The 16,164-nt window shown below is 40.4% G+C and overlaps 1 long non-coding RNA gene across 1 annotated transcript in view; it reads left to right on the top strand.

Moving 5' to 3' along the window:
• Positions 1-7,319, top strand: part of LOC141795027 (uncharacterized) — a 60,019-nt gene extending 52,700 nt beyond the window's left edge. Inside the window, exon 3 of the long non-coding RNA XR_012598572.1 lies at positions 7,240-7,319. This is a non-coding gene — a long non-coding RNA (uncharacterized LOC141795027). The remainder of the gene's footprint in view (positions 1-7,239) is intronic.
• The last annotated feature ends 8,845 nt before the right edge of the window (positions 7,320-16,164 follow it).

The raw sequence follows: 16,164 nt of genomic DNA, 5'->3' as shown, positions 1-16,164 counted from the left end.
TACATTTACAACATATGCAAAGACAACAAATATTCAGGGACTGAATGAAAACAATGAAACCATTGGAAAAGTACAACAATGTGAAGATAAACAGCAAATTTAGATTTGGGAGACAACATTTTTCAGATAAGATAAGGAAGGCAATCCTGGTGTCAAACCGGATGGCCTGCCACTGCCAGTTTGGTGAGTTTGCTTGGCTCATCACTTTAGCACGTCTGGGTTCTTCTAAGATGTGTGTGTGTGTGTGTGTGTGTGTGTGTGTGTGTGTGTGTATGTGTGTGTGTGTGTGTGTGTGTGTGTGTGTGTGTGTGTGTGTGTGTGTGTGTGTGTGTGGTGAAATATTCAAGTTCATCAAACAGCTTCTTGTAAAGTTATTCATGGAGTTACTGGGGCATTGCTTTGGCGCTTTTTCCGCAAAGAAGCTTTCACATTGGTGGTTTTATTTTGGAGGTGTCTTACTGTGCGCTCAGAAACACCACATGCATTTACCCTGTATGGAGGTTAGGGCTAACCCTAACCCTTTCCTCTCACCTCTGTCTCATTATCTTAAGGGTCAATTTGACCCGTTTCTGTTTTCATTGTTGACCAAAGTACCACTTATCCTTTCTTTTTCTTCATGAAATTTTGTTACTTTTCCTCATTTAGGGTCCTGAACTTGTGTGTATAATCTGGACACTTCATTGTGTCTGGAAATGTCTGCACAGTTTGTATACAAAGATGATGTTATGGGTCATTTTGACCCGGAATCTTTAATATAGGTAGGTTAGCTGTTCAGATCCAAAATAAAGATGTTTCTTTGATGTACTTTATTTTCATTGCCCAATTATTTATATTTTGACTGCCTTTGAATAGAAATTCAGACCCAGAGACCCAGATGTTTGCAGAGGAGGAACTCTCTCTTTCTTGTCCTTGTCAATGTTCTCACGTCATCTCTTTGACATATACACCAAAAATTAGCTAAGGCATGTTTCCAGCTAAAGAAGCTTTACCACAGATTTTGAACTATGATAGTGTTGCGAGAGAAGGGTTCAGAGACAGAGAGCGATATTATCGATGATCCAGATTGTCAATTTTCCTACAGTAAGAGGGTTCAGAGGTCAATTCTGCCATTGTCTCTCTATCAGAAGGACATGGGCCTCTAAAGATGAAAATATAAAATGGTCAACATCACCAGTTGTTTACACTGACTTTTTGATGGGAAGGGGCCAAAATGAAAAACAACGGAATAAAAAGAACATTTTAGCACACTTTTTTTTTCACCCAAAAGGGCAGCTTATTATGTTTTAGCCAGCCAGTGGTGTTTGCAAACCAGCAGGGCCTTTTAGCACAGGTTTTAGCTCCACAGAGAGCACTTTAGTATATGTTTTGCCTGGTCTGTCCTTTCCAAGAGGACAGTAAATCAAGTTGATAAAATGACAGAAAGTACACAGGGACATTCTATCTGACACACATTGAAAACAACATTGAAAATGTTGAACAAGGAGAATCTAAGAAAATGGGGTGAGGAAATGTGTTCGGAAATGTGTGCCAAGGGGGAAAACTCGAATTAAATTAATATAGTTTGGAGACTGAAAATCTTTTGTTCGTCTCTTTTCTAAATGTTTGTATAATCTAGAACAAAGTTGTCATTGGTTTTACCCATTTTTGACTATTATAAGTGGATTTACACATTCCGGTTTAAAATGACCCACGACAAAATCAACATATTTTTTTTCCAACATAATACAAGGTTTAATAAAAACACAGCATCATCAAAGTTTTTATAATCAGTGAATTGTTTCAGCTCTTCGTCATTTTCGTCAATGAAGAAAAGATCATTGACAAACATTGTCATCACTAAAAAATGTCATGTTGTGTTTTCAGATTACTAGAGGCAATAGCGTCTCACAACTTAATTTCTTCTTTCAATGTTAAAGAACTCATTTTGGTTTTATCTGTTGAGTTTATTCTTTGAGCCTTCGTTTCTCTCAGTCTTTTCTATTAAACAGTGTGAATGAACTTTAGGAACTCACTTTGCAGCTCAGTGGGAACTCACTGATTAAAAAATTAAAAAGAACAAAACTGAAAAACTGCTAATAAATATTGTAAGGGACGAGGAATCATCTCAAAGAGGTCTGCTCTCTTTCATCTGCTTGAACTCGTGCCCAAAATAAACTGATTTCAGAGGGATTTACAGCCATCTCCAGTGTTGCTGAAAGCCACATTTTAGCACTTAGGGCTGTGTTACAAAGTGCCCTGATTACGAGGAAAACATCTTCTAAAAACCTCAGAAAAAAAGTATTAACGTGATTGCAGCGACTCGTTAATGAGCGTAAGAGTCATACAGAGTGCAAGTGAGGAAAAGAGCTCTGTCATAATGTTCAGTTCAGACGGCGTCCTCTGACACCTGCTCATTAACATGCACCTGCACGAAAAACTCAAAAAGCACACCGGCTCTGTTTCCAGGTGAGCAGGTGCCTAATCAGCTTGATCTTGAGATGTGATGCTTCTGATCAGTAGGGGAATGAAACACCTTGATTTAACCAAGACCTTTAGGCAGTCCCTCCACCGGCTGGCCCCTGCCCACTGAATCAACCCCCTCCTCTTTCTTCTTTTCTCTGTCTCAGCAGCGAGCTGTGTGCAGCTACTGACCCTAATCCCAAACTGCTGCTGTCACTTCTGCTTAGCCGCTGCTGCTGATTACTCTACAGGGGGACGCCATAAAAACCCACTTTCTCCATCTTCCATAGCTCCACACATGCAGCAGGCTGCAGATGAAATGTGATATGAGGATTTCAAGAACATACATCCTTTTTTTTCTTCTGCTGCCACTCTGCCCTCACCTCCTCCTGAGCTGCGTTTGCTGACAGCTTTCTGGGGAACAACCAAAGCGGTGTTTGGTCCCCAGGTGTGGAATTGCTTCCTGTGTTTGTGTTTCTGTTCATTTTCACTCTTTTCATTTGTCTTCCTGATTCTCTCATGGAGAAAGTCATCTTAAAAGGTCTGTACAATGGCTGCAAAAGAATAAGAGCAAAGAAGTGACAGGAAGTGTCCTGTGTGCTAATACACATTTATTTATAGATTTGTAGATGTACATCAGCTTGGTACAGCAGTTGATATGCAGGGATTGGGTGAGGTTGAGAAGGAATGTTGGTTGCTGTGGCAGTGGTATCAGTCTGTATTAAAACTGCTAGTGAAAAGAGGACATTAGAATGTTGGTACAAGTTATTTCCTGGCTGTGTTACATGCTTGATTCTAATTGGTTACAAATCATGGTTGCACTTTATATTTGGAGTGGATCATTACTTTGTATGGTTCATTTGTTGGTTGTGGACACCAAACTGTTTTTGTCTTCAGTGACATTTCTACTATTTTTCTTCCTGTGTTTGTCTGGAGATCGTACATGTAACCATGGCTGCATTGTTTACATGTGAAATTAGCTGTAAGCAGCCTTTAGCATGTCAGCGCTAATTGGTGCAATGCCTGATGATTTCCCACAAGGTGAGGAGAAGGAGGTGAGGATGACATGCTGGTGCTCAGGTGTGAGCTAAGAAGTGACGATATGGACCTGTCCTTCCATCCATTATTGGGAACATAAGATCTATCTCCAATAAGATGGACGAGCTAGCCGTGCTAACCCAGCAACAGAGGGGATACCAGAAGGCAGAGTAGCATCATGCTATTCACAGACATGGCTAACGGAGCTAACATCAGACACCAACGCCATATTGGAGGAACTTCACCTGCTGTGAGCAGACAGGATCCAGGAGACAGAGACTGAACAGACTGCTGAAGAAGCTCAGTCCTGGACCCTGTGGAGGTGGAGGCTGACTGAACTGGAAAATGATGGATAAGCTGTCATCATCTATTTTCTTGTGGACCTTTTTGCACTTTCTATACACTTTCTTACTTTTGTTTTCTTGATTGCTGCTGTGACGACTCCTGAATTTCCCCTCAGGGATAAATAAAGTATTTTCTATTCTATTCTATTAGTTCTAATAATGAAAAGCATTGCCAGGGAAAGCTTGATCACACATACAGGGGCAAAAAAGTATTTAAGCAGACAATGATTTTGCAAGTTCTCCCACTTAGAAAGATGAGAGAGGTCTGTAATTTTTATTGGAGGTACACTTCAACTATGAGAGACAAAATGAGACAAAAAAAAATCCAGTAAATCAAATTGTAGGGTTTTTCAAGAATTTATTTGTAAATTATGGTGAAAAATAAGTATCAAAAGTTCAGCTCAATACTTTGTAACATCACCTTTGATGGTAAGGTTGTTTTTACTAAAAAGTTCTACTTTGGTTTCATCTGACCACATGATCTTCTCCCAGTCCTGTTCTGGATCATCCAAATGCTCTCTGGCAAACTTCAGATGGGCCTGGACATGGACTGGCTTAAGCAGTGGGACACGCCTGGTGCTGAAGGATTTCACTCCCTCTTGGCGTAGTGTGTTACTGATGGTAGCCTGTGTTACTTTGGTCCCAGCTCTCTGCAGGTCATTCATCAGGTCCCTCTGTGTAGTTCTGGGATTTTTATTCACCGTTCTCATCCCACGGCATGGGATCTTGCGTGGGGCCCCAGATCAAGGGAGATTATCAATGGTTTTGTTTGTCTCCCATTTTCTTACAATACCTCCCACAGTTGATATATTCACACCAACATGCTTGCCTATTGTAGATTTACTCTTCCCAGCCTGGTGCAGGTCTACAGTTTTCTTTTCTGGAATTCTCTTTGGTGTTCTTGGACAGCTCTTTGGTCTTGGCCATGGTTGAGTTTGGAGTCTGAGTGTTTGAGGCTGTGGACAGGTGTCTTTGATAGAGATAACCAGTTCAAAGAGGTGCCATTGATACAGGTAATGAGTGTAGGACAGAGAAGCTTCTTAAAGAAGTTATAGATCAGTGAGAGCCAGAAATTTGCTTGTTTATGGATGACCACATACTTATTTTCCACCATAATTTACAAATAAATTCATTAAAAATCCTGCAATATGATTTCCTGGATTTTTTTTTCTCATTTTGTCTCTCATAGTTGAAGTGTATCTCTGATGAAAATTATAGACCTCTTTTGTCTTTCTAAGTAGGATAATTTACAAAATCAGTGGCTGACATAATACTTTTTTGCCCCACTGTGTCATATTAAATCACTGGGTAGAAATTAGTGGAGATCTCACCACGACTGTTGATACTGTGGGAACAAAACAGGAGCCTTTCACCTCAGACACTTTGAAGCAGAGCCACTAAACAACAGGTACTGCCTCCTTCAAGTGTATTCGCTGTTGTCATAGTTTACAATGATGATGAGTAGGGCACAGTCATTATGCTTGTGCTCTTTCCGGTCCAAATACTTATGAGTTGGGTTTTCATCAGTCTTTTTATTTTGATTTGATTTCTGATTTTAGAGTTGTCCCCTTTGTTTTGCCCTGGCGTGACAGATGCAGCAACTTTCCAGTTGTAGTAACTTTACTGTTAGATTAAGTAACTGTCTAAGTTGCATTTTTGGATCATGAAAAACAAACCCTGGGCCATTTCTTCTGACACTAAGGTGTGTTGGACTTGTTTGGTGTGGACCAAAGAAGAACACACTGGTTCATGAATGTATCAGCTGGCTTGAAAATGCCCCCTGCGTTGATTCCTTTTGTCTTGTGTAAAGAACAGCATACAGGCAGTTTGGCAGCTTCTCCAGTTTCTCATACTTCTTGGGAAACACATATTATTAAATGAACACTAAAGCAAATGCAGAAATGCAGAAACCCAAGATGTCATGTTGCTCAACTCTTAATGAGGTGGATAAGCTAACAAAAGAGGTATTGATTTCCGTTTTCTGCCCTGGTCAAATGGACTATGACATTTTCAACTTGTTTGTTGTTTTCTTGTCAACAAAACGAGAAGTCATTACAACTGCGTGATGTTTAACCCTCAAATGAGCCCCACCGGATTGACTTGTGTGAAACGACCTGAATATACAAACAGGGAAGGAGGACAGAAACAAATATTAGATCACACAGATCCAGATTTAAAGGATCCAGGGATCTTTAATGACACTGGTGTCGATAGAATCTCAGGTATTCATCACTAAGCACTAGGGTCTGAAGTGGTATTTGTACGTGTATGTGTTTCTGGGTCTACATGGCACATATATGTGTGTAAAGCATGGTGTGATGTGGTTAAACTAACTGTAAAATGAAATCAACTCAGGCTCTGTTATGATGTAGTGAAGTGTTCTGATCGAAGGCACGTTACTGTACATGATGGCATCTTTAAAAGCTGACTCTCTATTTTAGACAACCAAAAGATAGCCTTTTAAAAAATGACCAAACCATTCTTGACATCATCTGAGCAGAGTGCCTTCTCCGCAGTCTTGAAAAGGATTTTCTTTTTGAACATAATCTAATAATGAGGATCTTGATGATTCTGGGAATCAACAGAAGAGAATCTCATGGTAAACACTTGAGAGCAGTTTCCACAGGACTCCTCTTCTGAATATCATCATCTGAAGAGTGGACTCTGTGGGCTCTTAAAGGTACATTGTGTATAAGTTGGCAGCATTTCACAGAACAGAAACGGTGAAAATGATATATAATGTTTATATAAGCATGTTAAGTATCTTTAAATAAGTGTAAAATAAGCCTCATAAAACATTGTTTTCTTTTTATTAATTAAGAAAAAAGCCTCTTATATTTATATTTATATAACCCTGGGCCTCGCTCATGGAAGCAGATATAACGAATGGCCATGTTTGTCTGGCTGAATTTGGGGGACAAAAAGCGCAATGCTTTTACAGCAGAAGAAAAAAACAGTGGTTGTTATTGTTGCTGTTGTTGAAGAAGACAAAGAGAAGAGAGTGTGTTTTTGTTGTTTTGCATGAGAGAATTCTTACTAAGAGTATATTTTTGATGGATAATCACAAACCCGCATCACATGAGTGTAAATGCCACATTTTTGCCCCCCCCCCCCCCCCCCCCCCCCCCCCCCCCCCCCACCACCACCACCACCACCACCACCACCACCAAAAAAAACAAAAAAAAACAAAAAAACAAAACAAAAAAAAGAATATAAGAGGTAAAACCAGGACAGACAACGACTAAATGGAGGGTAATCAAAGCTATGGTCTACGATTTGGAAACTTGCTAATTATTAATAAAACCCTTTATGAGGCCGTTATGGTCTGATGGTCTGATCTATGCAATATAAAAATTCAGTACATCAGCTGCAACACTGCATAATAATAGACCAATTTGAACTGCCGTTCTCACTTCAGGTTTGTGCGTGAGTCCATCCAATCCAGTCTCCCCTGCTCCACACCGTCCTGCTCATGGTCCCGCCTCGTCCTTCCCCACAACCCCTCTCACGTCAGCTAGCTGCTCAGCTACTGAAGCGTCATGGAGCCGGAGAAGACCGAAACCACAGGGAAGGGAGGAAAATGAAAAAGTTTTGAGGTAAGGGCTGAAGCAGAAAGAATTATGAGCGATTCAGGTGCCAACTGAGACTGAATATTGGAGAAATGTACAACGTGTGGAAAAAGCTACAGAGGGATTTGGGACTGAAGACTGTCGCTGAGACAGCTGAGTTTCTGTTCAACAGGTTATGACTTTGTTTACCACAGTGGGAGATGTCAGCTGAATAACTCTGGTTAGTCTGTGCCTATACTGGCTAATGACTGAACGTTGCTGATCGGAACGGGTCGGCTTTGTCAATAGATTTTAGTATAAGTTAGCCACACATCTTTAGCATTGTAAACTGAGCTGGTGAAGACACGGTGAGAAAGATAAAGCCTCGCCCACAGTCTGCCAGGTTCTGATCTGCTGGCAGTGGCAACATCAGACCCGCTTTGCCCCGCTAATTTATGGTTTTGATCCCGTCGATCCAACTGAAAAAGCTACCACCGTGTGTTACTAGGGGGATGACTGCCGTGTTTGTTACCTTTTCTGCCTGCTGGCTTCTTGTAGTGTCAAAGGGGGTGTGTTGTTGTTTCTCCAGCTACAAGACACGTCCCACAGCATCAATGACTGTCAAAATAATGAGACAAGTAAGTGATGCCATCTTCAGGATCACGTTTGATCTGCAGAGGCTTCCGTTACTATGAGATGTGATGATTTTTAGCAACAGATGGGCTTATTCTAAAATCTGAATGTTTGATGCCACTACAATTCTGATTTCTACATACTTCAACTTTATGTTTGCTTCCTTTGAATCCTGACATCGCTGGGTGGCAGAAGAAAATAGTTGTTTAGTGGAAAGAATGGTCTTTGTGAGCAGACTATAAAACATTTCCCTTGGTCTAATACAGTGTTACATTATAAAAACATTTTCCCAGAATTTATGTCTCACTGTTCAGTGGTTTATAAGAATTGCTTCTTTTGTGTGTTTTCATTAACTCTACTTTTCTACTTGACTGAAAATGTTATTTGGTGAGATTTTCCATCAAAACATTTTACTGTTATGTTTGTGAACAGAACTCCTTCTGTGCATGATTTACAGACAGTGCTGTTGTTGAGTCACCAAACCTTGAGTCTGAGTTGAGTTAAAATTATCAGAGAAGAATTGCAGTGAACCTGAGCTAATGGTGCAGGACTCAACAAAATGATATTTCATTTAAGCAGTAAGGCGCTTTAATCTGAAAGAAATACAAGTTACCAGACAAAACAAAGCTCACTGTTCTGTGAGAAATTTCTGATCATGTAAGCCTATCTCATCTTAAAGCACTTCACTTTTCCATCCAGTAAACAAGGCGTTTTGCTCTTGCATTATTTTTAAGCCTTGTTACTGTTACTTCTTCCCCTTTGTCTCCCAGGTGAAACACAAACACATTTTAAGTCCCCTTGGTACACCGGGATTAATTTAAAGTTAGTCATAACTTCCAGCTTTACACTGGATGTGGTCACACCCTGCTTTATGTGCAGCTGGTGCACTGGAGTGTGTGTGTGTGTGTTTGTGTGTGAGAAAACAGCAGCAGTCTCTCTTCTCTCTGAGTTTTTGTGCTTCCAACAGTTAAAGGGCTAAATAGCGGCTTCTGAAAAGAAAATCACTCATGTAATGAAAAAGTTTTTTGTGCCTCAGTTGTGATTCAGATCTACAAGAAACACTTTTTCATCCAGACATTGAATCAGAAAACAGCGGTACAACTTTGGGTGATACATTTGAGTTTAATATCTTATCTTTCTTCACTCTGCTGGGAAATTCAAGTGTTGTGATAAATCAGACCTGTCCCATCAGATGCAGCACCTACAAGTAACTGATATCCAATAAGTGGCAGTATTTACCAAAATCAACAATAGACTGTTAAAGTACCCAGGCCTTTTCCACATGTTGGGCATAAAAAGGAACAGTTTGGGGAGACAGATTCTTGTTAATGGAGGAATAAGATACACAAACATGAGGTTACATGTCATTTCACAAGTTTAATATTTAGATGAAGACTGCAATCTAATGGTTATATGGGGCATTTGATATAGGAGTATGAAGCTCTTGACCCACAGTGGAGAGAACCAGCTTAGTCACTGCTGCATCAACTGTGACTCATCTTTTCTTAAATCTGTCTTTTTGATAGTTACCTTAAAGGGGCTGTGAGAAGTTTTTAAGTGATCTTGACAGTCTACCTTCTAGATACGTGCCTCAACAAAATCCACTGTTTAAAACGAGATTATCTGCACCAATAACGGTTATTTTAAAATGGTACTTTTCAGCTTCCTGATCAAGTCGAGCAGGGCTAGGTTGGTTTATGGCACGTCTAGATCTATATGACAACACAACTCTGACTGGTGAGAAGAGAAATATGTGTTTTTCTCTGCTGAAAATGATTATTGTGATTTAATTTGTAGTAATGGTGGACACTGGAGCCTAACTGTCAGAAAAAGGACAAAAGAGCAGAAGAAAGATAAACAGGAGTGTGATAGAGCACGAGCTAAAGGCTAAAACACAGGCTTGGCAGAGGACTGGCAGGACATAACCAGGATTCACTAACATTACACAAAACAGACATGTGTTAGCGCACCAGGCTGCCAGTAGCCCTACATATAGTCGGCTACTAAACTACAAATTTTCAACATTTGCTTGTTGTTACGTCTCAAACTGAAGTGCGACGTAATTGTACTGAGATACCTTTTTTCGTTGCTTTGTACACTGTAAACCCCAAAGTTCAAATTACTCTATTGGATTAAGCTATGAAAACTTAACATTTGTAAGTTCAATTTACTCAAATGTCTGAGTTTTCAGTGTTTAAACTGATGATTTTTTAGCATATTTCACTTTTGTTACTGTTTAAGTAAGAACAACTTAAAATCATTAGTTTCAGTGACTGTTTTGCAACCGTGAGTGAGGAGAGGACGCAGTCCGTATGGGACCCTGCTGTACTGCTAGATGTGCAGCAGTGGCACAGGTTGTCTGTGCATCACAGCACTGACCAGCTGTCTGTGCTCTTTGTGACACTGATCAGCTGTCTAAGCTCTACATGATGTGCACTGGCTGTCTGTATCAAAACTCAATAAACATACTTTTTACATTTTTAAAATTGGCCTAAATAGCATGATAGTCCAGGCAAAAGTTTCATTTATTAATAAACCATTAGGTTCACTGCAAAATCAATAGGTACAGGACCCTGTGCCATGGAGCACAGACCACTGTTTGCAGTGATATGCAACATTTTTTTTAACATTACAAAATATTTTAATAAGTAACAAATAATCATCAGGTTTACTTGATTTAAGACATTCTGTAGAATGATTTTCCATTATTATCGTAACTACTTAAGATGTTGAGTTAAATTAACTTATTTCATTACTTTGGTTTTTATTCGAAGGTAAGCGGTTTACAAGCATTTTTCAAGTAAACTCAACGTATCTGGGTTTATGGTGTATCCAGTAAAAAGTCTTCTCTTGACCAAAGAAAATTTGGATTCAATCTCCATTTATTTCCAAAACAAACCTTTCCATGTTAAAAGTCACATCTTCAGGACAGTGTCCATGAGACTCCGGGCCAATAGGTGGTGCTGCAGTCTAATTTAAACAGATCCTCCACATACCATCTTTAATTGGTGAAAAAAACAAACAATCAGGTGCGCTACCCCTTTAAGTGTGTCCTTAAAATCACTTTCTAAGTTTGGACTTTAGGTAAGTCTGTGTGTGTGCGTGCGTTTGTGTGTTTTGCATTATGGTACCAAGATTGAAATACAAGAGTGACATTAAAGCTTATTGCTTTTCCTCCCACTGTGCAGCCATATTGCGTTTTTCTGTTTCCCAGCACAGCCCTGTGTTCTGCGTGTTCAAAAACACCTGATTTGTTTAGTAAAAGCAGCTGTGAGTAGACCGCCCGGCATTATTCATGGGCTGTTTTTGATCCTGCAGGACATGTAGCTGACTTCCTCAAGCCAGAATGTGTCAGAACTATGACTCATCTCTATACTCTGTCTCTCACTGGAGGCCAAAGGCTTTCAAACTCCCGCTGAGGCTCACCTGGGGAAATAGGAGCCAGTTCTCTTCTCTGCACCTCCTTTATACACCTCTGATGTGTGGTTCCACATCACTCAAAACCAGAGTCATTGATCAGGGGAGCAGCAGAAACTTGTTTAAGATGAAAGAGAGTCTTGTGGACGCTGGAGCTCTCCAGCTAAATATTTTTCTGTGTAGATGTCCCGACTACAGCCACCACTGCAGCACACGAGGAAAAGGAGCAAAGAGGCAGAGAGGGAGAAAAAAGTGGGTTTAAGATGGGGTTTGCTGAAGGAAGTAGCTGAAATATACATCACAGCAGGCTGCTCTTTTGAGAACCCGCTGCAGTCTCAGGAGGTGCAGGGGTGGGAGAATTGAAAACGCAGTCTTTAGTCACAGAGAGATGAAACTCAAACACTGCACGGCGAGAGATGGCAGGGATACAGCGGAGGAAGCCTTTTAAATGCAGCCGTGTATGAGGTAGCTGCGTGAATTTCAATCACAGCTCAGAGTGGAAATTAATCAGGGACGTGGAGGGGCTCCTGACAATTCCTGCAAAAGTGAATAAGGCAACGGGAGCGTCACAGCACTATTTACTACAGGACCCAAGTTAGACAATAAGATAATCTGCTGCCTGGAATGAGGCAATAACTATGTCTATTAGTGTGTGTGTGTGTGTGTGTGTGTGTGTGTGTATGTGGTATGTGTGTGTGTGCAGCTCATGAGCTCAAACCCTGAGAGTAACTCCTCCAACTCACTCTTACATGCTCTGTAATGTTTATAAAACCCTGTGTATTTGAAAACATGTTTGGCACCCAACGCATAAGAATGGCTCAGACTGCACACACTGCAGAGTTTGTTCATTTTTGAATGAAATTAACTGAACACCCTTTTATATTTTCATGTTAGTGGCATTTTGTTAAAGTTTCAGCTCCCCTGTATTACTTTAAACTTTGTCTCACTTGAAATACAAGCAGGTGTCCACTAGGTGTCAGTGGTGTCTTTGATAGGTTATACACTGGTTATAGTCACTGCTTGGAAAAAATGGAAACATTTATCATCATTTCACACCTGAAATGAAGCTCATTTGGTCATACATCTGGAAGAAATTATAATATATATGCACAAATGTGTCTAATTGGTTTTGTGTGTGGATGGTCACCTTATTCGGTACACCTGTTCCACTAATTGTTAATGCAAATATATAATCAGCCAAACACAAGGCATTAACTCAAAGCACTGAGACATGTAGACATGGTGGGGATGACCTGCTTAAGTTAAACTGAAATTCAGATGACGAAGAAAGACATTTTACGTGACTTTGAATGTTGCATGGTTGTGGTCTGAGTATTTGACAAACTGCTGATCTACTGGGATTTTAACACACAACCATCTCAGAGAAAGGTCCCAAAAAGAGAAAACATTCAGTGAGCAGCAGTTCTCTGGGACAGAATGCCTTGTTGATGCCAGAGGTTAGAGGAGAATGGACGGACTGGTTGAAGATAACAACAAGAACCCAAATAACCGAGGTCTGTAGAAGAGCATCTCTGAACGCACAACACGTCCAACCTTGAGGCAGATGGGCTACAGCAGCAGAAGACCACACCTGGTGCCACTCCTGTCAGCTAAGAACAGGAAACTGAGGCTACAATTCACACAGGCTCACCAAAACTGGACAATAGGAGACTGGAAAAACGTTGCCTGGTCTGATGAGTCTGGATTTCTGCTCCACATTCGGATGGTACGGTCAGAATTTGGTGTCATCAACATGAAAGCATGGATCCATCCTGCCTTGTATCAATGGTTCAGGCTGCTGCTGGTGGTGTAATGGTGTGGGGGATATTTTCTTGGCTCACTTTGGGCCCCTTTATACCATGATTTTGAAGTAAACTCAAATGGCATCCGCAGTCACCAGATCTATATTCAAAAGAGCACCTTTGAGATGTGGTGGAAGAGGAGATTCTCATGGTTGGCCAACAAGTCTGCAGCAACTGTGTGAAGCTATTATTTCAATATAGAGAAAATCTGCAGGACACAAGGATTTAATGAAGTTCTGAAAGAATTCCAACCTGGCACCAACAATGAGTGTGTCTTTAATTTTTTTTTTTCATTATTATTTTTAATTATTATCATTAATTTATTTTTTTTGTAGCTCATCTGTTGCCAGAGTTTCAGTCTTATGAAGGGTTGAAGTGTCAGACAGGGGGCATTTTTGTAGCAGATGCCACACTTACTCTAATTTTGGCATCATCTACCTCCTCATTCACAGCAGCCAGCTCAAAATTTTTGCTCTACAATGGGGATTGCAAATGGCAGAAGTATCCTTCATTTTTCCAAGATCCATGACAAATGGTAGGAAACCACTGTGACCATTGGCTGGGACTGACATAACCTCACCAGGTCTAGATTCCTAAGCCAAAATCTGCTCTTTGGACTCCCCCTTCGGTAATCTTTTAAGAAAACTAGTCCTGGAAAAAGGGGGTATTTTTCAAATTGGTGCCTCTGGAAGTAAGTCACTTTTTTTATTACTCCAAAGTCATTAGATATGATGCAAGTCCATTTGTGTGTTCTGAGATGAAAGCCAAAATAAATGAGTAAATGAATAAATGAATAAATAAATACATAATAATAATAATAATAATAATAATAATAATAATAATAATAATAATAATCTCTCTTCAGTCCAATCAGGACTGCCTGAAATATTGAAACCTCAGACCGTTAAAAATACTTTTAAGTACTGTATACATAAGAAAAGAGGAATTAAATTTACTATATGGATGATAGGATCAACTAGTTGAAGTAACAGTGGGGTGCTTTGTCTTTCAAAGCTGTAGTTTTAAAATGTTAAAGTACATAATTGGACATTTTTTTGTGTTTAAAACGGTCATTAAAGAGGAAGAGAGAAGGCCTCTTTCTGACACTCCAGCACGGCTCAAGAAACTACACACAATAGTATCAGCATTCTTAGTCACCCCAATGCATCCCCATCCCTGTTAGAAACAAAAAATCCTGGTTTGAGAGTTATAACAAAAAAAACAACAACAAAAAAAAAACAAAAAACAGAGGGAGTACAGTCTGCTGAAGACATGCTCAGCAGTGGCCCTGCTGGCTGCAGCAGGATTTTTAGCATCCCATAATATCAACGGGTTATTTTTTCTGAAACTCAGTGGTTTGAAGTGTTGTTACCTAAAGCATTCTTTCAGACTGTAGAGGGGGCTGTTTTTCAGGCTTAGAGAAGAAAGCCATCTCATGACACTGAAGCAGGCGAGTGCAACAACAAACAGAGCAGACTAATCTCTTGCTGCACGGCAGAGGATTGCTGGTCACTGAGGGAGGAGGTGTAGATTAGCAAAAGGAAGGGAGTGAAAGAGAGATGATGGTTATTGGTTAATGTAAACTGAGAGTTTGTGCGAGGCTATGCAATAGAAAATTGGAAAAAACGTTGCTTGGTCTGATGAGTCTGGATTTCTGCTCCACATTCAGATGGTAGGGTCAGAATTTGGCGTCAACAACATGCAAGCATGGATCCATCCTGCCTTGTATCAACAGTTCAGGCTGCTGCTGGTGGTGTAATGGTGTGGGGGATATTTTCTTGGCTCACTTTGGGCCCCTTAGTACCAACTGAGCATAGTTTAAAGTCCACAGCCTACCTGAGTATTGTTGCTGACCATGTCCATCCCTTTATGAGCACAGTGTACCCATCTTCTGATGGCTACTTCCAGCAGGATAACGCTCCATGTCATAAAGCTGGAATCATCTCAGACTGGTTTCTTCAACATGACAATGAGTTTCCTGTACTCAAATGTCCTCCACAGTCCCCAGATCTCAATCCAATAGAGCACCTTTGGGATGTGGTGGAACGGGAGATTCTCATCATGGATGTTCACCCGACAAATCTGCAGCAACTGTGTGATGCTATCATGTCAATATGGACCAAACTCTCTGAGGAATGTTTCCAGTACCTTGTTGAATCTATGCCGCGAAGGATTAAGGCAGTTCTGAAGGCAAAAGGGGGTCCGACCTGGTACTAGCAAGGTCTACTTAATAAAGTGTACAACAAGCTTCAGTTGGAGGGTTAATGAGAGTGAAAGAGTCGTAGTTACAGTTTGATGAAGAAGAAATAAGAATATTTCACAGTGTAACGCAAAAGCAAGCATCTTGGACTGTTTGGTGCAAATATCAAAACAGTGCGTTTGAAAGCCCGCCCCCTAGAGTACGCCTTGTCATGTCACTGCTACTACTGCTATGGTTTGTTCAGAATATGCAGATTAACATGTAAACAGAAATATTCCACTAACTCAGCACTCCAAAAAGCATTTATCAGAATATTGCCGTAACCATAATTTGAGCCTTAGTAGGAATATGGTGTGCATGTAAAAGTAGTCAGTGTCAATAACATGATATTTGGGTAGAATTGTTAAGACAAATGATTTCAGTGGAAATAAAACACGAAATACTATTTCTGTCACATTTTTTCTACAACCTGTCTTTCTGCAGGTAAGTAACCGTCACACATATCTTGAGTGACAGTCGTCGTACGTGTAGTGCATGTGAGGACGTGTAAATCTGTCACGATACATGTGATTCTGTTTCCTCTGTCTGTGCAAACGTTTGTGTCAGTGAGTGCTGATAAAACGCCCGGGCTGCTCTGTATTCCTGACTCCCCGCTGAGAAGCAGCGGCTCCAAGTCTGAGCTATGACTCATCATGTGCTCTCGGTGAGATCTCTGAGGTCAGACACAAAAGAATGCATGCAGA

Source organism: Halichoeres trimaculatus, unplaced genomic scaffold (genome assembly GCF_033239565.1).
Source record: "Halichoeres trimaculatus isolate MK-OKI-2021-1 unplaced genomic scaffold, fHalTri1.1 fHalTri1_scaffold_8, whole genome shotgun sequence".
NCBI classification, from domain to species: domain Eukaryota; kingdom Metazoa; phylum Chordata; class Actinopteri; order Labriformes; family Labridae; genus Halichoeres; species Halichoeres trimaculatus.
This window is presented reverse-complemented; position numbering and strand designations above follow the sequence as displayed.